This window comes from Parasteatoda tepidariorum, chromosome 8, assembly GCF_043381705.1.
Source record: "Parasteatoda tepidariorum isolate YZ-2023 chromosome 8, CAS_Ptep_4.0, whole genome shotgun sequence".
NCBI classification, from domain to species: Eukaryota; Metazoa; Arthropoda; class Arachnida; order Araneae; family Theridiidae; genus Parasteatoda; species Parasteatoda tepidariorum.
The window spans coordinates 30,653,177-30,678,852 of record NC_092211.1 but is presented as its reverse complement, the minus strand read 5'-3'; the positions used below and the strand labels follow the sequence as shown (position 1 = coordinate 30,678,852).

At 30.4% G+C, this 25,676-nt stretch overlaps 1 protein-coding gene across 6 annotated transcripts in view; it reads right to left on the bottom strand.

Annotated features, from left to right (window-relative positions):
• LOC107439046 (homeobox protein extradenticle) overlaps positions 1 to 25,676 on the bottom strand; it is a 315,422-nt gene that overhangs the window by 139,371 nt on the left and 150,375 nt on the right. Inside the window, exon 2 of one of the 6 annotated variants that reach the window (XM_071184573.1) lies at positions 25,258 to 25,322. The exons of 4 other annotated variants lie outside the window; for them this stretch is intronic. The gene's annotated coding sequence lies outside the window, so the exon portion shown is untranslated. Of the gene's footprint in view, positions 1 to 25,257; positions 25,323 to 25,676 lie in introns of those variants that run through there. One more of the 6 variants, XM_071184571.1, reaches the window with a different exon arrangement.

The following is a 25,676-nucleotide window of genomic DNA, read 5'->3' as shown; positions in this document are numbered from 1 at the left end:
GGGAAAAAATGCTGACAATAGAAATAACAAGCAACGGAATTATAAACAACAGGATAACAAGGATGATGAGGATGCAGAAGATGACGAGGATCCTCAGAAGCAGCGAGATCAGGATGGGAAAAATCAACGGCCTGAAAAGAATTGCTTTCATTATTGTCTTTTCTCGAATAGATCTGTTTGAGAATAAGAACGGGTTGAGCAGTAATTCGTCTCTTTTTTTTTTTCTTCTTTTTTTCAGGAAAGGATGGAATAGGATTATGTCTTTTGAAAGGGGTGGGAAGAAAGCTGGTGGAATTTGAAAGCTTAAGCTTTTCAATCGGTTTTGAAAAAGTATAATAAAATAGCTATTTAGGTAATAAAAAAAAAGTTGCATGGAATGATAAATACAATTTTTTGAACTATGTTTTTATACATTTTTTAATGATAAACCTAATTTTTAGTTTGTTGTATAGGTATTTATAAAAAGCTGAGTTACTTAATAAGCAAATCAATAAAAAAATAAAATTTTATTTATAAAATTTTAAATAAAAAAAATATTATGAAAAATTGTATATACAGAAAGAGCAAAACCCAGATAGAAAAAACAATTACAGGTAGCAAAAAACGTAAATTTCACATATTTTTCAGATAAAAAAAAAGTGAGAAAGGAAATTTTTAAATTTGAAGCAATAGCCAATTTTAATTTTTCTTCAGCTAAGCTTGCAAAATTGTTACTCTAAATGAAATCAAAAATTATTTCTTCATAAAATAATCCAAAAGTATTATTATTCGCTCTTTTTTCCCTCACCATTGACAAACATTATTCATTTTTAAAACTTCGGGAATCAATATAAAACTATATTTCCTTCACATAGGTATGGATTAAAAGCAGAGACAGCTTAGAGTGTAAAAATTTAAAAAGTAAATTATAAAAAATAGTATAATATACAAAAAGCTCAAAACACAGATACGATATTTTTCGCAATAATTACAGATTGCAAAAATCGTAAAATTCGGAATTTGTAGCAAATGACAATTTTAATTTTTATTTAATTAAACTTGTGAAATTTTTATACTAAATGAAATTTTCAAAGAATGTTCTCTAAATCAAAAATTATTTCTTTATAAACAACTCAAAAGTATTATTATTCGCTATCTCATCAATCACCAAATTTATTCATTTTCTTTTAAAATTAAATAGTTCAGAAGAATATCACATTTCATTTAACTGAATTTACAAAAATCAGCTATATTACGTATAATATTATTGAAAAGCAATTTCGAAAATATCGATCATTGAAATCGGCTTAAACTAAGCAGAATATATTAGAAAAAAATACTTTTCCTATAACATGCTTTTAAATGCGGAAAACTATGCAGTTTTAGAACTTTAAACACATTCTTCCATTGAGCTTTTCAGCAACTGATAAGTAAAATCTATTGAAAAATATGTTTACACTTTCTAAGACATAAAGGAAAATGAAAATTAATATCATCATAGTTTATGCGGCAAAATAAGTAAATTCAAATTCTAAATCAAAAGTTTTTTTAAATATTTTAAGAGCAATAAAAAAAAAATTAAAAATCCACAAAACTTATGTTAAAAGATATCTAAAAAAAATTATATTTTCATTGAACTAGCATTCTATAAAATAAAAAATGTACTTTCAAACTAGAGACTATTTTACTAGAGAAATTCACCTTTTTCACAACATAAATGAAGGGGAAAAAATTCACGCCCTACACAGTGAAAAGTGAGAAAAATATGTTCTTTTTGTCATTGCTCCATTCTCACAAGCCTAACACACGTAAGTCGCGATGGGGAAAAAAAAATGAAAAGAACAAGAAAAGGCATCGGCAGCTTGTCATGTGCGGTGCTGTTAATATGACAGCCCTCACAAAAGGCTGGGGCTTGACAGCCCCGGTCAGACCACCCTCCGAGACTGAGGGGCTGACAAATTACTGAAGCACAAAAGTAGCCCCGAATATCGCGCAGCACGACTCTGCCGCCGACGTGGACTCCAGGGCGCCACCGGCACAAATCAGGTCGCCCCTGCGAGAATCTAACAGTAATTAATCCATGTCGAGGGATTGACGCGCCTGACTATTGTTAGCTTCTCCACACCGCCGCCCCAGCTTACCAATTCGTTACTCTTTTCTCTTTTTCTCTATCCTACACTGAGCCCTCCTAAGCTTAATACACAAGTTTAATGCAACAAGAATAGATTTTTTTTTCTTCTTTGGGGCTTCAGGATAAACTTACTATATCTTTATAATGAACTAATTTTATATTGTTAGTTTATTCGAAAGAGCAATATAAAAGAAGGGAAAAAAAAGAAAACAAGTAATTACTAAAGAGATAAATAATTAAACAGGATACGAACTCAAACGATAAAGCATTTTGCAGTTTACGTTTAACTTATTAGAATTCCAGTCAAAAATGAAGTAAAAAATTAAGCAGAATAGAAATTAGGTTCAAGCTATGTAAAACAAGAATGCTAACAAATCACTACTAAGGAAGACGGAATTAAAAACGTTCAAATCTGTAAGAATGTCAGAAAAAACAGAGAGCATTTAAACTGATTTTTTTTTCCATACCGTCTTCCTTACTAATGATACAACTGATTTTTACAGCGGTTTCCTTTTCTCGTTTAGTTATTAGCATAAATTTATATTTCATTTTTGAAAATGACTTCAAAAATTATATTTTAAGGACAGCGATTATAGAATATTCAATATAAGAGGAAAAAATTAGCAAATTTTAATATAATGCCCCTAAGCAATTAAACTTTTGCTTAACAGTTAACTTAGGAGCCTAAAATGACAATCGTTAATAAATGAATTTTAACTCCATTTTCGAAAATAATATGGAAAACAATAATACCTTTAGCTGCTTATGACTAAAATAAATTAAAAAAAATAAAGATAATTAATTTACAAAATAATTATAAAAACCTATGTTACTATCTAATTCTCAATGTGCCATTAAGATTTTAAGTCATAAACTACAATTTCTTTAAATAAACAAATAATTTAAAAATCGAAAAGAACTTTAAATGACTAGATGAATAGTGATTGTTTAATAAAGATTTTTACTTTTATAAAATATAAAAATTTTAACAACATGCCACTTTACTAAAATGTTTAATGATATATTGCTACACCGGCATAGAAAATTACATTTTAAAACTCGATAGAACATAGCAGATATTTTTTAAACCCAAACATCACAACAATTAGAAAATCTTATCGTAGGAGTTTTACTAAAATAAACCGGGTTGACAAACTACCTGTTACCAAAAGATAAACTCAGTATCTAGTAAACCTTCGTTACTTGATCGAAATCACCGATATTTCTTCTTGGGAATCAAGAATACAACTTGTCAATGACATACACAAAACCCAGTTCTCCTTTTATCAGAGGACCAGTGATGTCGTATAACACGACAGGCTTGACACCTGACGACAATCACTTGACCCTAACAATCTCTCCTCGTTTGACATACGTGTTATCTCTATTTTGTGTTCTTCTCAAACAGCTCTTACATCTTATTTTTTGTTTCACTCTTTACACAGTATCTGTAGGATGTTTCTTTTTTGTAAAAAAAACGATAATCTGAAGATTTTTTTTATTTTATGTGATACAGTCGGACCTCTTACAAGTGGACAGTGCACCATTTGCAATTTGTCTATGGCAAGAAATGGCGGTACAAATCTAAAATTAGAGATAAGGTTGAGAAGGCTTCAGGAAAAAAAAAATTTTTTTTTTTCAGGGAAAGATCTTATTTTTACACCCTCCAACACTTGAGGTTTCTGCAAAATATTATTTCAGTGGAAGTGAAAGCTGAAATTTTTAAAACAAACCGAATTTTTCTAGATCAGGTCGGTAAGTCCTGTTAGATCTAGATTTTTCTAGATCTAACAGGACAACTTGTTCACTAGACCTTTTACATATGGATTTGAGTTATTTATATGTAGCAGTAGACAAAATTATTTAAAATTTTAATTTATTAAACATTAATACATTAAATTCGCTAGCCCAATTAAAAATATTTTAACAACTAACAATTTTAATTTTAAAAACTGCGGAAATACTGTAGTTCTTAGATGGAATGTATTTTTGTTTTAGTTAATAATAAAACGCTGATTAATTTTCCAAAAATAATTAAATTTCGGAGATATTAGTGGATGAAGGTACATAGTGAGAGGCTTTTAGTGTTTTTTGGATTGGAAAAAAAGTTTTTAGATGCATTTGATAACTAAAAGTCGACGAGCATCGTTAGGAAACTTGCCTTTTGGCAGGCCATTTGAAACACCGAGAGTAACGAGTTATGACGCAAACAGTTTAACAGAGTGACACTATAGGATTGATGGATTTCACTATTGAAAATTTGAGGACAAGAAATAAAGACATCTTCATTTCCCATTGTCAATGTAAACTTTAAAGCTAATTTACTCAAATTCAACCAAAAATACATTTATTCACACAACTTTTCATATGCAGTAAAAAATATATAGATTATTGGTCCTTACATTATGGAATGGTCTGTTAGACAAATGATATAAATAAAATTAACAAAAAATTGAATGAAAGACGGATGAATTCAAAATTATAACTTACGCATTATCTGACAGTTAATACTAACTTAAGTCATATAGGTCTTCAAGATCTTGTTATGATGTTGGGGGAAAATTTTGAAATTATAATAATGCCAATGGAATTAAGATACAGAATAGAAGAATAAAAATCTTCAGCGAAGAGATAAAAGCCAATATTTATTTAATAAATAAAATAAAATTAAAAAAAAAACCCTTTTTTTTAAAAAAAAATATAAATTTTTATACTATAACAAACATTTTTACGAACTAATACCCTTTTCAAATTGTAATACTGTGTGAGTTTTTCGCAGTACTGATTTTAAAATACTGACTTTAATAAGATGAATTTAGATAGTGATTTTAAAATTTAAATATCTCCAATTTATTGCTAGAAATCAAAAGCAGGATGATGATTGTAGTTTTTCATTTTATGGAATGATAAAAAAAAACCCAATAACAATCTAATTTATCATTTTAAGTGCTGTTGTTATAAATAATACAGTAGTAAAAACTTCACTAATTAATCATTTCCACTTAATAAATTCATAGCAAAAGCATTATAGTAAAAACGCACATTTAATAACAGATACTCTCGTTTTCTTAAATACAAACAAAAATAATCTATTAAGAAAGAGCATTTTTTAGAAATACATTTTCCCAAGGGGGTTTCATGTAGAAGTAAGTATTAAAAGCTGGAAATCTTTGCAAAACATGAAACTACAAGCATTTTAAAAGACTAGAAATAATTCCAAAAGCGATAACAATTTCAAAATAAAGGCTTAAAGTGTTAGCTTTAAATAAAAATGAGTGAAGAAAGCATAAAAAGGAATTTAAGAAATACGATCACAGCAATATTTTCTCTAAGAATTATATTAATACTTGCCAGGGAACGAGTAAAAAGCCTTAAATGTAATTGACTTCATACACCGATGTGCTATAAAAATGTTAAGCGCCAAAAGAAGAAGAACCATTAAATAATATCTCGCCAAAAGGCTGGAAAATATACTTGTTACAGAGTATGAGCAATTCGTTAAAATTGCGCCATGCACAAGAACTTTAATGGGGAACTTTGACATGATACGTTGCTTCTGTAACGACCCTGGGGAGACTTTTAAACTTTTATTTATTTAGAACGAAAAAAAAAAGAAGGCAGAAATTTGGAAGAATAAAATGGGTACTTTTAGCTAAACACAACCCCAACTCTCCGAAAGTGCCTTTATTATATTAACTCCGATCCGTTGTCTGAGAGAATAAGGAAATGCAAATGTAATAGCTGCGACACAGTTGCAGTTAAAAGTGACACTATCTATATGCCTGTTTTCTCTGCAGTTGTTCCTTTTTTTATTTTATTTTATAAAACAAGTAAAATGAGCTTTGAGCGTTAAAAGGTTGCGTCTCATAAATCTAAGAGATATCAGTTGGTGTATTACTCAAGCGCGCCTGTTTAGAAGATGTTCGCTCAGGTGCTGCTGAGCAGGATAGCAAATGTCCCAGGGGTTTTCTATGCTAATACGAAAGGAAAAGATTGCTAGGGTGGTTAGTGTAGGGTTTCTACACCATGAATCACCCTCCCACCCCTAGACTCGAACCCCTATCCTTCCACAATAAATAATGCAGATAACAAGGACCATCTTTAATGAAGAAAGGGTACTCTTTTCCGTTTGCCAGCTTTTTATTTTATTTTTCAGGGCTTATATATTATTATTATCTTCATTCAGGGCTGATATCCTTTTCCTTTTTTTTTTTCTTTTCCCCTCTTCTTTTTATTACACATTCTTCTTTTTTCACTAATTGATATCGTCGCCGCTAAGAGACGGTCGTTTTTAATCCAGAGATGAGCGGGGGGCGGTGGGGTTATTTTTCCCGAAGAAAGGAAAAAGGGTATGTAAGGAAAGCGGGGGTGTTGTTATGGATGAAAGGGTATATTGGAAAGATGGGTGGGTAGGGGTTGTGGAGAGGTGTCCGCGTGAGGTCCATTGTTTCCCATCCGCTGATGAAGTGCCCCATTAGGGGAAGGAGAGGGGAGAAGGGAACCACTTTAGCCGCATCTCAAGTTGCTGGGGCTGCAGCGTCCATAACTATTGGCGGCCACCACTCCTAATGGGGCGGCCATTACCAAAAGGGCGCTAACTTTATTTATGAAGGTTCATTAACACAGCCATTATCACAATCGGAGGCCCCATTGTGTGCACCTTTGGAGATAGGGGCGCATCACAGCCCCCTCACAGCTGACAAATATCACGTGACCCTTCTTGATGATGAGGCAAACGGGTACGGGGCAATTTGCCCGTTTTTACCCCTACTCATCACGCATCTTCTTCAAGGTAATTAGAAGTAAAGGCGAAAATTCTTGCTATTGTCTTAAGAATTTTTTTTTCTCCTCGTAAAGGAAGTAAGAATGATAACAATAAAAAAAAATAAACCTTTTCTCAGGTGCTTTTATTTTCGTACCTTCTAAACACTCCAAGACGAATTTTTACTTCACTTTTTCACACTACGTTGTTGGTAAAAGGGGTGCTCTTACTTAAATTACGTGAGCACTTTTACGTTGTTTTTTCTTCTTCTCTTTCTTTTGAACGAAAAAGCGGAAGCTTTCTTCCACTTTCTTAAAGAGCGAAAAAGGGAAAAAAAAATCAAGGGGGAAAACAAACGGGTTTCTTATGCGAAGAAAACTTAAAGGGGGGTCTTGATGTTTTATCGCTAATTGGAGATCTGGAGCAATTATTTATGATTTCGGGGCGAAATCTAATGAAAAATTTCTGACACCAATTTCTTCCGAGAAAAGTTCCGGAATTTTTTTTTCCCGAAATTCTTTCTTTTCTCTCCTAAGAAGCGTCTAAAGTTGTTATAATCATTTTTAACCTTCCTTTCTGAAAACAGGTCCAGATAACTAAGTTTATGGGCTAGTTTCGGAAGATACTGGAGGAAAAAAAAAATGTATTGAAGTAAAAGGGGGCTCATTTATATATTTTTTTTCCAAATTTTTCGAATAAAGGAAAAAGATTGCGTTGCGATAATTATCTTTGTCGTTAAAATTAAAGCCGTTTCTTTGCGATTATTTTTTTTTTTACATCTTTTAAGTTCATCAAATATGTCAAAAAATTTTTTGCAAAAAAATACTTATGAAGAAATAGTCTGAAGCCTCTTATTTTTTTTAAACTCTAAAAGGGTACTTTGTTGCTGCTGTATCAATACGTGAAAAGAGTTAGGACGAAGTCAAGTATTAAATTTTTATAGAAGGAGGGAGGAAAAAAAAACTTTAAGAAGGATTAAAATCTATCGAGAGCACTTAGCCAAAATGTACTCCATAAATAATGTCAATTTTTTGTAACAAAACTTTTGTTCTTATATATTTATCTATTTAAAAAAAATTTTTTTTTTTTGATGATTGTACATTGAATAAATTTGGGTTTAATACCATTGTCACATTGATATGAGCTAAATATCTCATCAACTACAGAGTTGTATGATCATGTGCTAAATATCTCATCTACTACAGAGTTGTATGATTTTCAAATTAAAATCTTTATATAACAAACAGGACTCTCAATTTTAGCAAATAAGTTTTAACTATTCACGTAGATTTGAAATAGTTATTAAGGAGTAGGTAATGGCCATTGGTCAAGATCTTGCGTACTAATTTAAATTTACGATTTTGAACATCGAAATTTCAGTTTAGATTTTAAAATTGAAAAAATTTAACTTAAAATTAGACTGATTAGTTTCGATTTACGATTATGATTTGTATAAATAATCGTCCAATGTTTTTTCTCCACAGCAGAAATCAATTACATAACGCATAAAAGTCTTACAAGCATTCAGACTTGTTTTGGGAAAACAACTTACGTTCAGATAATTTTTTACGAACAGTTGAACTGGTTGAATAAAAATACTGCGCTCATCACGTATCATTTTCTTTAATAATATACAAAGCACAAAGAAAAGAAAAATATCCATTCTACAATAGGTATATCCAAGATTCGAGTGTTTTGTCTAAAAATAAAGGGAAGGGAAAAAGAGAGGAGGAAAGATAAATAGGGAAAAATTCACAAACGCAATGAAACGCAGAAAATTCCAAAAGGAAAAGTACCACTTGTTAGATCCAACTTGAATTTCAGTTTGAAAGCTAATGAGCCTGTTTATTTGTCTTGGCTCTTTTTTAACATTCCTATTTTTTTAAGAAACTTTTTTCCCCCCAAAAGATGATCTCTGCTTTCTTGGAGCGGGCAACCAACTCTGGAATCACAATATTTATTTACCAGTGATATATTATTGTGAGGACGGAAACTTGGCGCCGAAACTCTTTCCTCTTGTTTCTTGTGAGCCAGCGATATAAAAACACAACTAGTGAAACGTATTTCACGCCCTTTTTCCCCCCTTTCATCTTCCGTCAACATCTAATTTTAAGATTTAACTGATATAGATTTTCTGTTTAAATAACAGAGATTGTATCAGGGAGAAGAAAAAAAAAATGGGTAAATTTTTAGAAAATAACAGCCAAGACATTTAACAGCGGGAAAAAAAATCATTTAACTCTAAATGCTTGTCTACTAGAACAGGTTATAATTAACTATCAGAAATTCTTATACTTTTATAAAAGAGTCAGACATTTATTCAGAAAATATAACTACAGTACAGCACCAGCACCGGTTATCCGAAAGCCTGTTTACCGGCTTGTTCAATTATCCGAATCGTTGAAAGACCATGTGTTTTTCCAAAATAAATAAATAAAATAAAACGTTTCTTTATTATCAGAACACTTAAAATGGGTCGAAAAATGGTTACTTTTGTCTCTTGGTGATCTTGGAAAGTTTCAACAAAAGAAAGTTGAAAATAAGTTTCTAATAAAAAATTTAAAAAAAATTAAAACTTTTAAACACGCCATTTGCAATAAGCTATAATAGGCACTACTAAAATTGCCAATCCTAAACCTAGAAAAAGTGTGAAGGGTAAATACTTAAAAATATTGTCATATCCGTTTTTTAAACTTGTCCAATTATCCGGACTTTCCGTTATCGACGTTCCACTATATTTTAAAATTTTATTTCAATTAAAAACAAAGCCTTTCCATAAAGAATTAAAGAGGAAACCAGACAGTTAGTTAAAAACATATCAATGAAAATAAAATTTTCTAAAAAAAAATCGCAATAGCGAATTTATTGATTCCAGTTTTAATTCTGCTTCAGATAGCACCTTCAATTCTTTGTAAGGCACGTTTCCTAATATAATCGATTAAATTCCCGAAAATTCTCTCTCATTAACCTTTTCAATGTAATGCTTTCATAGACACGTGATTCATATCTATGACAGAATGGCAAAATGACACGAAATCGTGACCGAAACAGTTTACTTCAAGCTTTCCGAAGTATTACGGGGGGGGGAGGGGATGGACTAAGTCGAAAACGAGCGCTTCAAAACCAGCAGCAATAATTTTCCCATTATCGAAAGAAGGAAAAACTATAATCTGTTGATTGCATGTCAAACAAAATAGAATAAAGAAGCAGATTAGGGTGACAAATTTAAATAACGGAGCAAAACTGGAATTTCTTGGATTTCAACAAGAAATGTTTTTTTGTAATTTTCAATTCATGAATCCTAACAGTCGTTGAATCGCAAATCAGATACTAAAGAGAATTTCGTTGTAAAGTATTTTGTTTCATTTGTGCTAGCTATAATGACGAAACATCATACTGTATAAAATTACGTATACAACTTAGAATTTAGGAAACAAAAACTTTGGTTGAGCGAAATGGGCAATGCATTAACGTAAAGTTTTCAAGGGAAAAAAAAAACAACTTTATAATTATATTTTTTATTTTATGCCTTAAATCACCTAATTTGCGATAATTTTTTTTTTTGTATACTCTAAAAATTAAAATTGTAAACTTTCATGTTAAAAAAGTAAGAGTTTATTTGCACATAAAAAACAAAGTTTTTCCATTATGAAGTATTACTCTTTCTTCTATCATTAATACCATTTAATTTTCAGCAACATTGATGGAAATTGCTTCTTAAAAAACGCAAATTTTTATAGGACAAAATAATAAAAAAACAACAAAAAATAATTATTGTGCATTTTTTATGATTAAAATAGCTCAAGATAACAATTTATAGGAAACACCAACATTCGCTTTGCTTGAATTCTTTTATTTTGTACACTTATGATGGTAAAATAAACAAAAACAGACTCAAAATAAAAAGCTTAACTTACTATTTAAATGTTATATAAGCCATGAAACAACATTCAACAAAGAAACAAAACTACCAGGCTGTTACTTAATTATTCCGACTATTTAAATGTAATATAAGACCTGAAACTAAATTCAACAAACTAACAAAACTAAAAATTCCTAACAGAAACATTTTTTTAATATCTATGATACACTTTTCGAACAGGATAAAAATATCGCACATAACTCATGATATCAAAGACCATAACAGCACATTTTCTCTTCCAGAAAAACTCTCTGGGGCGACGGACCATGTAATCCCACAGGTAAAAACTTCATCTCCACTCCGCATCCGGGATTATAACTGGATGGGGAAGAGGATACAAGACGGTAGGAGGATGGAGAGACAGAAAAAAAAAATATATATATATAAACAGCATCTTTGGTATCATATTCCCAAAGGAGTTCTCCCAAAAGAAGAAAACCGCGTTTTCCACTCAGTATCTCCCAAGTTGCAACTTTTTCTTGGTGGGAGGGGAGGAGTAGATAAAGTATCCCCAAATGTACAGCAGATTCCAACTGTAAATGAGTAGTACTTTTTATACTGGTTCAGATAGGTAAAAAATAGTATAAAAGTATAAATATACACAACTGTGATCGAACTAGAAAAGGGAAAAGTACCTGATGACAGATAATAAAATGATTTTAAATAAAATACTTGTGAATCGAAGTAGTGGACATTGAAAAAGTAAAATAAAAATACATCTTCATAACATCAGTCTTAAATCTTCAACAATACATTTAAATAATTCTAGCTGTTTTATTATTTCCACGTGAATATTGCTATGCTGTTATTATTTATTTCTCAGTTATTGTTATTTTAACATTTGTGTAATGATTATTTTTCATTATACACGACACGATATATTTTTTGTTCAATCATTTAGATCTTTACAATAATACTCATTTGCTATCACTGACTTTGTTATCAGTAGTATTATTATACTTATTTGTTATTCAGAATATTTATTATTCTTATTTGTTATTATAATTATTTGTGATTATATTTGTTCATTATTTATTATACTTTATTTGATACTAAGAGTGCAAATAACGTGGTGTCTTTGAAATAAACCGAAGATAAGTAAGTTGGAAAATATTTGAAAATTATCTCATACTCTAGTTTTATTTTAGGATATTTTTCATATTAATTTTCATATTAATTAATGATTTCAAAGCTTCAAAATATTAATATTTGATTTGCATATAACTGTAAATTATGGTTATTTATAACAAATAAACAATAAAATAAAGTAAAAGTAGTTTTTGTCTAATATTTAGCAAAAATATTTAAAAATTAAATATTTATAATTATACTTATTTAACTTAAGCACATAAAACATATTTTTATTTTTGAAATTTTAAGTTAAAAGAAAGAAACGCCATTTTGGTAAATGCTAATTCTAATTGTTTACATGTTTAATTAAAAAAAAAAAACAAATGAGTGAACATGTTTAATCAAAGATAACATTAATAGCAGATTTGGAATTAACTTTTAATTAAATCATACATAAAATACAAATAATTTTAACAAAATAAACGTTACTATAAAAATTATTCATTATACCATCTTCTAAAAGTTTAAAACATCAAGAACGCAGTTAAGACGGGAGGTAAATACTTTTTTATCTCAAGATTCGAGTATATAAAACGATGTTCAAAAATGATCCATCAGCGCTTCTTTAACATTATTATACAACCACTTTGTTCCGGTGTTTCCAGCCTCAAAACTATAAAAAAATGTAAAACATGAGGTTTTTCAAATTTGGATAAGAGAGTACAAGCGAAAAAAAAAATCGCCAAATGCATTGAAGGAAGAAGACAGGAACACTTTAAAAGAAGTGCCCCCCGGTCAAATACAAACCCCATCATCCTTTTCCCTGTGATGCGCAAGAGCAAAAAAGATGAATGATAAAATATCCCCCATCCCCCTGCCATCAAAGTGGCTCAAGTAAAAATCACTTCTCCACACACTCAACTTTCGCTCCTTATTTCTCTTGTATTTTGATAGCTTCGGAGTTTAACCAATCGCTTTACTTCGTCTCTTCAACTCAGCTCTTCAGGGTCCTCGATTTCTATTTCTCTTCAATTTAAAAGGGTTTTGGCTTCCGCCGTGATTGCAAAAACTTCGCCATACTTGGCGATGTTATTTTTCGAAAATAAACATTTCGATATTTAAGTATTATGTGCTTCTGAAATAAATAAAAAAATAGAGAAGATGTTTAAACTATGGGTTTTGATGAGGTCTATTAAGTTCTGTAACAAGAATATACAGGGTGTTCTACAATGATCACCCTTAGTGTACATATTTAGAATGCTAGTCAAAAATGCAGTATTAAAAGTCTATTCATAAGGAGACTCATATTGAGACTTGTGTGAGAATAAAAAAATAAAAAAAAATATCTAAATCTAACAAATCACTACGAAGGAAAATGGGACTGATGTATCACTATCAAGGAAAGTGGAACTTATATATCATTAAAAAAGGAAAGGGACTGATATATCGGTACTAAGGAAAGTGGACAAAATTTGTTTGAAAGGAGTTCAAAGGCGATTATTAGAAGCATCTCTAAGTTTTCTTCGACAATTAGTTTCGATATTTTCCCACTCGCCGTCTTCAATAGTAATTTGTTACATTTCGATTGCGTTTTTTTTTTCTTTCGTTAAAAAATTAATTTACAACCCTTAATATGTCTACTTTTTTTTACTTCAATTTGATAAAGATCATATAATTAAAATAAAATATAAAACGTATTAAGGGCGATCATTTCGGAACAACTTTTATATACGTGAACAATATATTTTCGTAAAAGAAAAGCACGACAAATATAGAAAACACACTATTTAAATTTCACGTCTAATTAAATGATGAAAGATGTAATTTACGGAGACGAAACTAATGGTTAAAACAAGAAAATTTTAATAACTCTGAATTGCAAACTATTCACTATTATTTACAAACTTTTCAAAAAACAATCAGTGCTAGTAACCGAAATTCTAAGAAAGTACTAATTGCTTGATATTAAATAAATTGGAACTGAATATGGTTTAGTAATATGGTTTAAAATCGAAGTATTCACGAGAAATTAAATAAATCAGATCTGAAACAGCTAAACCCTGGCGAAGTAACATAGTTTAAAATCGAAGAATTCACTAGAAATTAAATAAATCAGAATTGAAACAGCTAAACCCTGGCGAAGTAACATAGTTTAAAATCGAAGTATTCACCAGAAATTAAATAAATCAGAACTAAAACAGCTAAACCCTGGCGAAGTAACATAGTTTAAAATCGAAGAATTCACTAGAAATTAAATAAATCAGAATTGAAACAGCTAAACCCTGGCGAAGTAACATAGTTTAAAATCGAAGTGTTCTCTAGAAATTAAATGAATCAGACCTGAAACAGCTAAACCCTGGCGAAGTAACATAGTTTAAAATCGAAGTATTCACTAGAAATTAAATAAATCAGAACTGAAACAGCTGTATACTTGCGAAGTATCATGGTTTAAAATCGAAGTATTCACCAGAAATTAAATGAATAAGAAACTGAAACAGCTAAACCCTGGCGAAGTAACACAGTTTAAAATTGAAGTATCCACTAGAAATTAAATGAATCAGATCTGAAATAGCTATTCCCTGACGAAGTAGCATGGTTTAAAATCGAAGTGGCTATCAACTCTCCAGAAATTCAAGAATGGTATTAACAACTAATCAGCTTTAACGAATAAATATTTATAGAATTAAGAGCAACATTTCTACAATCTAAACAATAGCCCAAACACAGATACGAGCGTTAAAAGAGTTTTATTTCCTAAATTTCTAATTCATCAATGATCGAAAAGGAGTTACTGTCAGATGAAGAGAATTCAAGCGGATCAAAGTTGAAAAGAGAAAGAGTTCCACCACAATGCTTAGTGTGAAAGGGAGAGATTAGCCCTAATGTTTGATCTCCTTGCAATTTACCCTCCCCTCTTTGAAGACCCCCATAGAGGGCGCTGGTGTCGTAAAGAGTCTCAAGAAGGTGGTTCGCGGATCAATATTAATTGTCAGTAATAGGAGAAGAGAGGCAAACGTAATTTCATTGCCGCACACCAACACGCATATGGAAGCAAAAAGGGATAACTTTCGATAAATTCCTTTTTCCCGACCACCCCTCCGACTCCTCTTTACCAATTTTTTCCCTCAACAACCCCCCCATTTCTGGCGAAGAGGACCACTTTAAGATTCACACCATTCAAAATAATGCTTTTCTTTCGCTTTATGTTCGTCGAGTCTTTTCCCCTTTCTATACCACTTTTTTTTATTATTATTATCGCTTTTCCGTGGGGTGCTTCAATTCTTCCACCCCTCCCCTACGCCTGTTCCACCCCCATCAGATTTTTCTTGAGGACGATATTGCTTTTGAAGTATTGGTCGATCCCAGGAAAAAGAAAGATACAAGAAAGGAGGTAAGATGGTATAAAAAGCGATACAGAAGAAACGAAGAGAGGGGTAGGGGGGGGGAGAATAAAAAAATACTTTTTCTAGAAGGTTTAGATCTCGAATATTAAATTTTCTAGCCAAGAAGGAAAGCATATCGTCTGGAAAGAGGGTAACGTCTCGAAACACGATATTGTCGAAGGTCCAAACAAGAAAAGATATATCTGAAGTGGTTCAATTTTAGTAAAGTTGAAATTTCTAAACTTTCACCATTCTAAATTTTTAAATTGGAATGGAACCAATTTTGAAAAAGATAAAAAAAAAAAACTTTTTTAAAAATAATGAACATGTATTTAAATAGTCATTGATATAAGTAAAAGCAATGGAAAAAGACTTCACAAAAGTATAATTTAATCAAAGAAATATTAAAGAAAAAGAGGAACAATAAAATAATGCATTGCATTATTTTATTTTGTAACTCTTAACTCCTTGGTACAAAGGGGGATACTTGGGGCAAATTTTTTCTTCTTTATGTGATAATTAATCTACCGTGAAAAATCTATCAAGAATAAGTAAAAAAGGCAAAAGGCCCCAGTGCTATTCACCTTTCTTTTTAGTGCTAATTTATTTATTATGGAGTTTACACATCAATTTGGGCCACAGAATGATGGTGTTACTTACTTTTATAGTAATCCCCTTATAAACAATATCATAACACTCATAATTCATAAAAAGCGTTAACCTAACATTTTAACTGCAGTAAAAAAATTGTTTGTGATAGCAAGTAGTCATTATTTTGCTTCATATGCGTTCACTAGCCACAAGTAGTAAGCAATATGTAAACTTTTTCTTTTCTTGATATGAAAAACGAGTACTATAAGACTTGACGCATAATTGGAAGCAGGACATAAAATTTGAATTCAGAAATTTTCTAATTCAAGACAGTGTAACCAGAGTCATAGTTCCAAACCAAAGAATCGATCATTTTTGGACTTAACTTCTGCAACCTGATAAGAAAAATCAGTATATTTTGTGAGAGGTGAAAAAATTTCATTTTTCCCAAGTTTATATAACAGAATAATAACAGTTCAGAACATAACAATATATCAAAATCAAATATACACTGTAAAAAAAAAGAATCCTGAAAATATATGGTAAAAAGAAATCTTCATTAGGACTCCAATAAGTTTTATTTTATGAAAATCTACGGAAGAATAACCAATCAGCCACCATTGGGAATCGAACCCGGAAAATCTATTTAACAAGCCAGCCCACTTAACAACATACCACTCCGTCACACAGTCAGAACAGTTAAGCGTAGAAAGGTCCACAAGTTAGAAATATATAAAATATAAAAATATATTTAACTCTAATAAAACATATTTGAGCTTTTTTCTCCGTTGAGATAATCTTTATTTTCCTCATTTTAACATTTTTTCCCTACCAGCTTTTTTAATTGAGTATAATCCTTGCCTGCCTGTGATTTGTCATGTAATAGTTCGCGAGTAAAGTTTTATGGCTGAATGATAATGATTCTCTGTTTTAAGAACTTCATCTTCCAGGCATAACGCAATCCAAATGAGGAGAAAAAAAAATTAGCAGGGAGGGAAAAATAAATCCTCAGGGGGGAAAAAACTCCAGAAAAAAAAATCCCCATACAAACATAATTCCGGAAGAATAAGCAAGTTATTACTTCCAAAAGGCATTTCATTAAAGAGTGCTTGAATTTTTATCTTAAGGATATTTTTTTTCTTAAATAATTTTTTTTCTTCTTCTTTTCCAACTTTATTTTTTAATGCGCGACATCTTATAAAAGTTAAAGTGAGATTTTACATTTTTTTTCTTCTTCTCTGTGAATACAGATTTAAGAAAATAACACGCCTCGCTGATAACTTTTCGACTATAAAGTAGAGGCGAAACGGAAATTAAAGATAAAAATAGATTTTTTCAAAAACAAAATTAATACTACTTAGCAATGAATACTTTATGAGAGAGTTCTTCCTAATTTTTTTTCCTTCTATAATGATGCATTCGAGCAGACTAGCTTATATTGATTCACGGACATGATAACAACTCCACGAGGGGTCATGGCTATCTGGTTTTTTCCGGTTTTTTTTTTCTTCTTTCCTAATTCCGATTACGAATGTTTTATTTTTCTCTTCTTTTTTTCCTAATTCCGATTTCTTTAGTTTTCTTATTCATTTAATTTACGCTTGATGAAACAAGAGCTCCCCAAATGAATGAAGAAAAAAAAAATCTGCATAAAAATTAAGACAGAAAAATAATTTTTAGTTGGAAAAGAAATAAAATTAAAAATAAGCTAAACTACCATTTTTTTAATATTTTTTTGCGTGTACTGAGATTACTTTAAGATGAGACTTTAAAAAACACTACAAAAAGAAGTACATTTATAAGATAAACAAAAATAAAAACATTAGAATAAGAAAAAAGGGATAAAAAAAAAGGGAAATTCCTCTTAGTAAAGAAATAATTGCGTCAATTTTCCCCTTACAAATCGGCATACCAACGGCCATTAAAATTAATGATTGCATATCAGGTAAAGTAAGACAGCATTCTAAAATAATCGAAACAGGCTCATTTTTTATTGATTACATTACCCGCAGTGGGATATGCGATTCTTCGGTTTTGTCATATTATATTTTTTGTTATAATTTTTTCTCCTTTTATTTATTTCTATTTGAAATGTCATTTGACTTTAATGGCAAAGAAAACCGACACGTAGCTTAAGAAAAACACACGTTGTTTTTGATTTTTTTTTCTTTCCTTTTTTTAATTTTTTTATTCTATCGTTCGATCCAATTCCTTTTTAGAGTTAAAAAGTATCTGAGGAGAATTAAGTAGATAAAAAATGAGTGTTCCGATACAGCCACATGAAGTGAAAAAAAAAGTCGTCTGCTCGGCATTCGAAATTTCTAATTAAAATCGTTCCAACAGAAAAGTTATCACGTTAATTAAAAAGTAATTATGTAAGATGCATCGAGTGGGAAGTATGCCGTGAATGCAACTTTATTGCAGCAGAAAAAAATAAGATGAAGCGAAATGCATAAAAAAAAGCAAAGGAGAAAGGCATATGGTTAAAAGCAAGGTATTAAAAAGAGAAGGCATAATTATCGTTGTTTATACTGAGCTTTACTTTTTTGAATAAGAAATGGATTTCTGAAAGCAATAGGAAGAAGAAAAAATCTACATTCCAAATACTTAGAAGTCTTGTTGAAGAAGTGATGGAGTTTTTCCTTATTTTATGAGCTTTTTAGCGATATTAGTCAAGAAAGCCTTCTTAGATAGATTTTTAAAAACACTTTCTTTTGTTAGCATTTTTTTAAAAGTATTTTTTCTAGAATGAAAAATGGTAAGTCTTATTGAACATATTAATGTATAAAAATAGGAATAACCAATGTTTTCAGTTAGAAACTTTTTAATAAACATCTAACTAAATGAAATTAAAAGAGAAGAAAAACAAACACAGCGTACAGAGCGAATGAGTTTAGAAAACTTTTACCAACTAGACAATATTTTGACCAATCAGGTGAGGCGATTAAGCTTGACTGAATATCAGGTTAAAGAAGCCAAACACAACCGACATTAAGTGCGAAAATAAACTCTATAATAACAGAAGTGTGAAGCGAAAATAAAACAAAAGGGGAGGGAGACGATTAGCATTAAGTTCGAAAACTATTTTCGCCAAATTTATATGCAGGAAAAAAAATCAGTTATTAATCAAACATTTTGAAATTAAATAAATGTACCAATGATAAATTTTGTAAAAAAAACAAATAAAAATAAAGGAGCTTTGAAACACATTGATTAACTTAGCAGTAATCTAATTCCACAACCTTCAATTAATAAAAAAAAGTGCTAAAAGTGTTAATGATTTTTTTTCCTAGGAGTCCGCAGCATATAGCTTTTCTAAGGCATATCATATAACATAGCAGCCATGACGCCTGTTTCGTCCAAAGAAACAGTTTTTTAAAACGACAAGACTTTTCACATTTTATTATTTTGATGAAAGAGATTCAGCTGCGACAAATCAAGGAAATTTAATTACACATTTAACAGGGCACAATTTTTTTGACATACATAATTAAATCTTAATTTTCAAATGCATACGTAGGAGGTTATATAATTTAAGATTTTTTTTTTCCTATATATTTATTAGGTATACCTCTTGCGTAGAAAAACAGCATTAAATAAATTTAAACCTACTCATAAATGTCATCACTCAAAAGTTTAAAAGCATAAGTTTTAAGTTTGATTTGAATTACCTCTTCACTACATATCTAATCCAATAAGCTGGGTTTAATGTAAAAAATATTTAAATAATAAAAGCAAATTTTTGCGAAAGATATGATTTTGGGTTGATACATATAATTATAATTGCATAGGAACTACATTTGATTTTCAGTGTTTTAAAATAACTTGTTAATTTAAACGCTGATGATATTAATGAAAGAAATTAGGATATTTAAAAATGATTGCATCTGTTCTTTGAATTTCGAAAATAAAGAACTTTACACATCAAATTTTGCGGAATATCCGATTTATCTATTTTCATAAATGGATTTTTTCAATTTGATATAATAAATTTTAAGCTAAGTGCACGTTAAAAATGTAAAAGTTTGCCCACAAAAAAAAAAAAAAAAAAAAAAAAAAAAACTAAAAATCAACAATAATTTAATGCGAAACTGAAAAGGCATTACAAATGATATTTTTATTTCAAATAATTGTTTCAAAAAGAAGAGTAATTCTTATAAAAGAATAGCTAAACGAAGCATTTTATAGTTCTTTTAAAAATTACTCTAAATTTCATATATATTTGCGAAAACTAGTATTGTATTCGAAAGGGTTGTGGCCCATGTAGTGATAAACCACATTTCAAAGGTGACGTTGTTACATCAGTTTCTTAGTATACTTTCCAAATAGCAACTTAGGAAGTCTATAAAATGTTTCCTTTAAATCAGCACAATACAGATTTCCTTTTCCGTCATCAAAAGAAAAAAAAAAAAAAAAAAAAAAAAAAAAAAAAAAACTTGGAAATTATTAATGTACGCAGAGCAGAAAAAAAAGACTTCCACAAAAGAAAACATTAGCAAATTTAGACTTTTTCTTAATACTGTAAAATCGTTGAATCTGGAATTTGACTTGACTGATGTTACTGTTGATTTGTGAATGTCATTCTTAGTTCTTTTTTCTTAAAGGGGAGAAAAAAAACAGAGAATTTAATCATATGAACTTCTCACTGTAACTCAAAACCTTCCTTCTTTAGGATCTAATCTAACCAAATCCTCCTTTTCCTAACGAGTTGCTTTTGTCACTGGGGATCAGGCGGCAAACTCTGACACGCAATCCATCAAGGGTGGGGTCAGGGTTCATTACCTCGAACACCCTGACCTCCTGGACGATATAAATCGTCCGGCAAGTCCCAATAAAAAGACAAGAAACATGGAGGGGGGAGGGAAACACGCACCCACAGAATCAAATCCACTTGAATATGGCTTTTTAAAGACGTCAAATATCTTTTTGAGCTTGAAATGAATCGGTTTTTAAGAGACATCAAGCGATTTTTTTTTCCTTTTCCCACCCCTATTTGAGGGAAAGGAGAAAAGTGGTTCTTAGGTAATGAATGATTATGACAGCAACACTTTGAAGGAATAGGGGGATTTAGAAAAAGACAAAATCGGTTATTCAGCTGGAGGAAAAAAAAACTAAAAATATATATTTTAAAAATAAAAATTCATCAGGTTCCCTCAAAAGGCATAAACTTCTCTACAACGCTTAAAAATTAGAATTTTTTTTTTTAAAAATTCTAAAATATACAGTTTTTTCTGCAATTCACACTCGTGCATTGTAAATTATATTTACACTCAGAAAAATAGTGGTACTGTTGAACCATAATATCGGTACTTTGTACCATATTATTGAGCAAATTTGCTATAAGAGAGTTAAATTGAACCATAATATGGTGTAAACATGTTTAAAAAATACGACATAGTTTAACTAAACACTACATACACAAGAGTATAACAAATATGAACGATATTATGGTTCAACATGATCCAGAATTTCTAATAAAATAATTATCAGTAAAAACATTTTTACGTTTTTTTTCTTCCTTCATGACTATCAATGCTAAGTCAGCACTTTAAATATAAAGCTTTAATATAACTATTTTTAATAGAAACAAAAACAAAAAACAAATCAGAGTACTGAAAACAATAGAAACCACAATGCACGCTTATCTGCAAAAAACTATTTAAAACTCTTAGTTTTGCCAAATTTAGCAAATCCCATACAAGATAAATCACGAATGATCCATACCAAAAACGTAAAAATACGTGCAATTAATTCGCTCAGATAGCTCATCCCATAGAACAAACCTAGTCAAAACAGATAAAATTCGTTGCGGGACGAATTTTTCCAACTTCCCGATATTGTTTGGAGAAACGGCCTGACGATATACCGTTACAGCATCATTCCTCAAACATCCATCCTGGTATGCATGTAGATGCGTGAGCCTGGTGAAGACATCACTAGGTAACAGCCTAGTGATTAATTTGAGAGGTTGGCCGGGCAGGGTGGGAGTCGAGGGCCTTCACCATACATCATCCCAATGGATGGAAAACCCACCTGTGAGATGACGTTGGGATTTTTGGGACCCGCTATCGACCCAGCTTCTTTGTTGCTGTTGCTCTTCCCAATATTCCGGGATGTGGTAACGGGAGAACGATATGGGTATCAGCAGGACTATGAGGAAATATTGCTGATGGAATGAGGACTCCCTGTGATGGAATTTTCGATTTTCGGAATGGAAATGATTGCATTTCGTCAGGCTTAAGTCTAATTCGTATTTTTGTGTTGCCGCTTTTAATTAGCATATAGTATTTTGTGTGCTTAGCGATGATGCTTAATTTGCATTTTAACTTATTTATTAAAGTAAACTTTAAAATCACTGTTGCAAAAAGAAATTAATAGGTTTAAATTATATTTTTCAAAATATTTTTGTATGAAATTCGGAAAAAAGACAATACAAAGAGTAGCTTATTATAAACCACACGGTTTGTTTTTAAAATAAAAATCAACAGACATTTTTAAAGAATTCTTGAAGAATTTCTTTGATTAACAAAACTGGCACATAAATGAACGCCGCGTGTTCTTCCTCATTTTCTTTTTATTTGTAAGTTCCTTTTTTTCCCCTTTTGAAAATAACAGTATAGCACGTATTAGAACAGAGCAATGTGTCAATCGAATTATTTCAATCATTAATATCAATAAAAACACACTGTTTATGCGTTAGTTCATCAATTTTTAAATTTTTCAAAATTGAGAAAAGTTTAGGATTTCAGCTTTTTTTCAATAAATAAAGTGAAAATTAAAGGTTTAAATCGAAAATAAGCATTTTTTTTAATACAAAAAATGTGTTATTCAGGATAATTTTATTACACATTTCCTAGTTATCTACATGATTATTGTATCCTATTTTAGAAATTTCAAAGACTTTTTTTCAATTTTCTTTTTAAAGAATTTAATATTATTTTATTTTACCAGAAATTAAAAGTTAGAAAAATTCAGCTCACACAACTCTTTTCTTTTGCGTTATTTTTAACTTTCAGTAATTTATTTTTTAAGTCCACCCAAAACAATGATAAAACTTAAACTATCTCTTAAAAAGAAGGTGGAATGGCACAAGTTCGATGGAGAAAAAAAAAAGTTCAATTTGTACTTAACAACTAAGTCCGAAGGAGGGAGGAAAGATAAAAGAAACGCCACCAAAATCTCAAATTAAGAGCCATCAGGTGAAGAAAAAGAAAAACACTATAAAAGTAAGAAGAAAAAAAATGCCTCTTTTCCTCTAAAAAGAAGTACAAAAGAGCCCTGAAAACAAGGAGATGGAAAAAAAAAGAAGAAGAAAAAATTCTTTTTCGCATCAAATCCGGCACTCTTCTAATCCTGAGTACGCCTTTTCCAGAAGTTCCAGACTTCTCACACAAAAGCCCATATCCTGGAGATTTCGGGAGTTAACAGCCGGAGCCTGGGCCTCGTAATCCTGAATTTACGACCGACGGAGAAGAGGACTTATAAGGCAGCACGGCATACCTGCTCGGCCGTTGGCTGGGACATTAAGTAGGGCTTAATTGGGCGGCAATAGCCCCGGCGGCTTTCTCACTTTGATTAGTGCGCCCAGGCTATAGATATATCTATATATAGCCCCCAGCTATCTCTGCTAATTACGCCCTGCCAATATCCTGGGAGGGCAGGGAACAGGTCGATATGAAGCCAGGCTTTATAAAGGATTCCAATGCTTGAGGGTTAACTGGAAAGCGGAAGAGCGCAGAGATCATAGAGACCCATTTTGTAGGGCCGTTAATGCTGCACTGAGTAAGCTGCTGATGTCCTTTGTCTAAATTATGGGGAAGATGGTGTCGGGCATTACCGGAAGGGAAAATTCCTTTATAGATAAATAAACGTAGAAGAATTTCATACAAAAGGAACTGCAATTAACTTTGCTTTCTTAGTTATAAGACGAAAGGAAATTTTCAATCTACAACTTGATTGGAAATGTATCTGGTTAAAACGAGATTTATAAATACGCAATAATTCTTAAAAGAATACGATGGATAATAAGATGGAATTGTCACATGTCAGAAGCAACGTCAAATTTTATTGTAGCAAAAAGAAACAAATTGTATAAAAAAAAGCACAGGTAATAAATAAAAGAAAGAGTCAACACTGTTAAATAAATAATTCCGAGCTTACTTAGTTATAAGACGAAAGGAAATTTTCAATCTACAACTTGATTGGAAATGTATCTGGTTTTAAATAGAACCTTTAAAACGAGATTTATAAATACGCGATAATTCCTAAAAGAATACGATAGATAATAAGATGGAATTGTCACATGTCAGAAACAATGCAAAATTATATTGTAGCAAAAAAGAAACCAATTGTGTAAAAAAAGCACAGGTAATAAATAAAAGAAAGAGCCAACACTGTTAAATAAATAATTACGAGAAACTGAAGAGGTTACTTGATTAAAAACTTCATTTGCTTCAAAAAATATATATACTGTAAAAATATATATACTGTAAAGTTGACAACTCTCTATTTTAAATTAGGTGTTTAATTTTATGATAAATTATGGTAAAAAATGATACGCTTAAATAACATTTATTTTTAGGGAAGTTAATAAACCTAAAAAAGTATACACAAACCAGCTATATACAACAAGAACTTTTACTACTTTGATTTAAAATTTCAAAAAAAATCCCTTTAAAGAGAAAAATACTACGTAAATTTATAAGAAAACGAGTAACAGCTTCGAGTTTAACATAAAGGTTATTTAAGGGTGAAAGGAAAAAATTATATGTATAAAAAAAATAAAATACATCCTTACTAAAATAAGATTCATGATATTAGTCTCATTAATTACGTCAGATATTACTGATCATTAATGACGAACGATTAATAATATCAGACTTGGTCAGCAAACTTATTTTTTTTTAAATGAAGCTAAATCAATATTTAAATTTTCGTTAAAACAACTTCAAGAAATTGGAGAACATTGACAAATAATGACCAAAAATAAAAAAAAAATAAAAAAAAAACTCACGGCTAATTAGGAATTAATTATCCCACTTCCGTGAATTTACAGAAAAACACCTAAGCAAATGAAAATACGTAATTACAATAATTTCCTAAACAATTGCGAAAATGTATTCTTAATACATTATGAAAATTACGCAAAAAGAAAACATTACTTTGAATTGTATAATAGCAAGCGCTTGAAACATTGAAAAAGAGAAATACGGAAAAACCTACGTAAGTAACACAATATCAATAGAAACACTAAAAAATATCCTTTCAAAAAAAGATTAACTTAACAGGAAAACTGTGAATAAAAATTACAGTAATCAACGAAACTCGATTGACACTTCAATAACATTTTAGGGCACAATAAACTACGCTATTCAACTAAGTGTAAGAAAAAGGAGAAAATACATAATAGTGTGCTAACCTTCCTGGGTCAGTGGGTTTGCAGGTAAAAACTTAACTGTGTAACAGTAGATTGAGAAATCATACCTGAAAAAAAGAAAAGAACGCCATTAGTAACTGCAATTAAAATGAATCAATAAGTTGAGTATCGAGATTAATCATAAAATAAATTAGTTTTGTACATTAATTTGAAAACGACTTATAAAATGTTAAAATAAAACATTTTAAGGAAGTTATTGGTATTAGTAGGATACTTTCTTAAATGCAGTTAGATGATTTATAAAATCAGCCTCTATTTCTATTTTTTTACAAATTGGTTATTCATTCGATAAGCATTTATGTTTTCACCATTATTTGAAAACATCGATCATGATTTTTAACATCGTTTGAAATCATCGATTAAATTTTTAACATTGTTTGAAAACATCAATTAAATTTTTA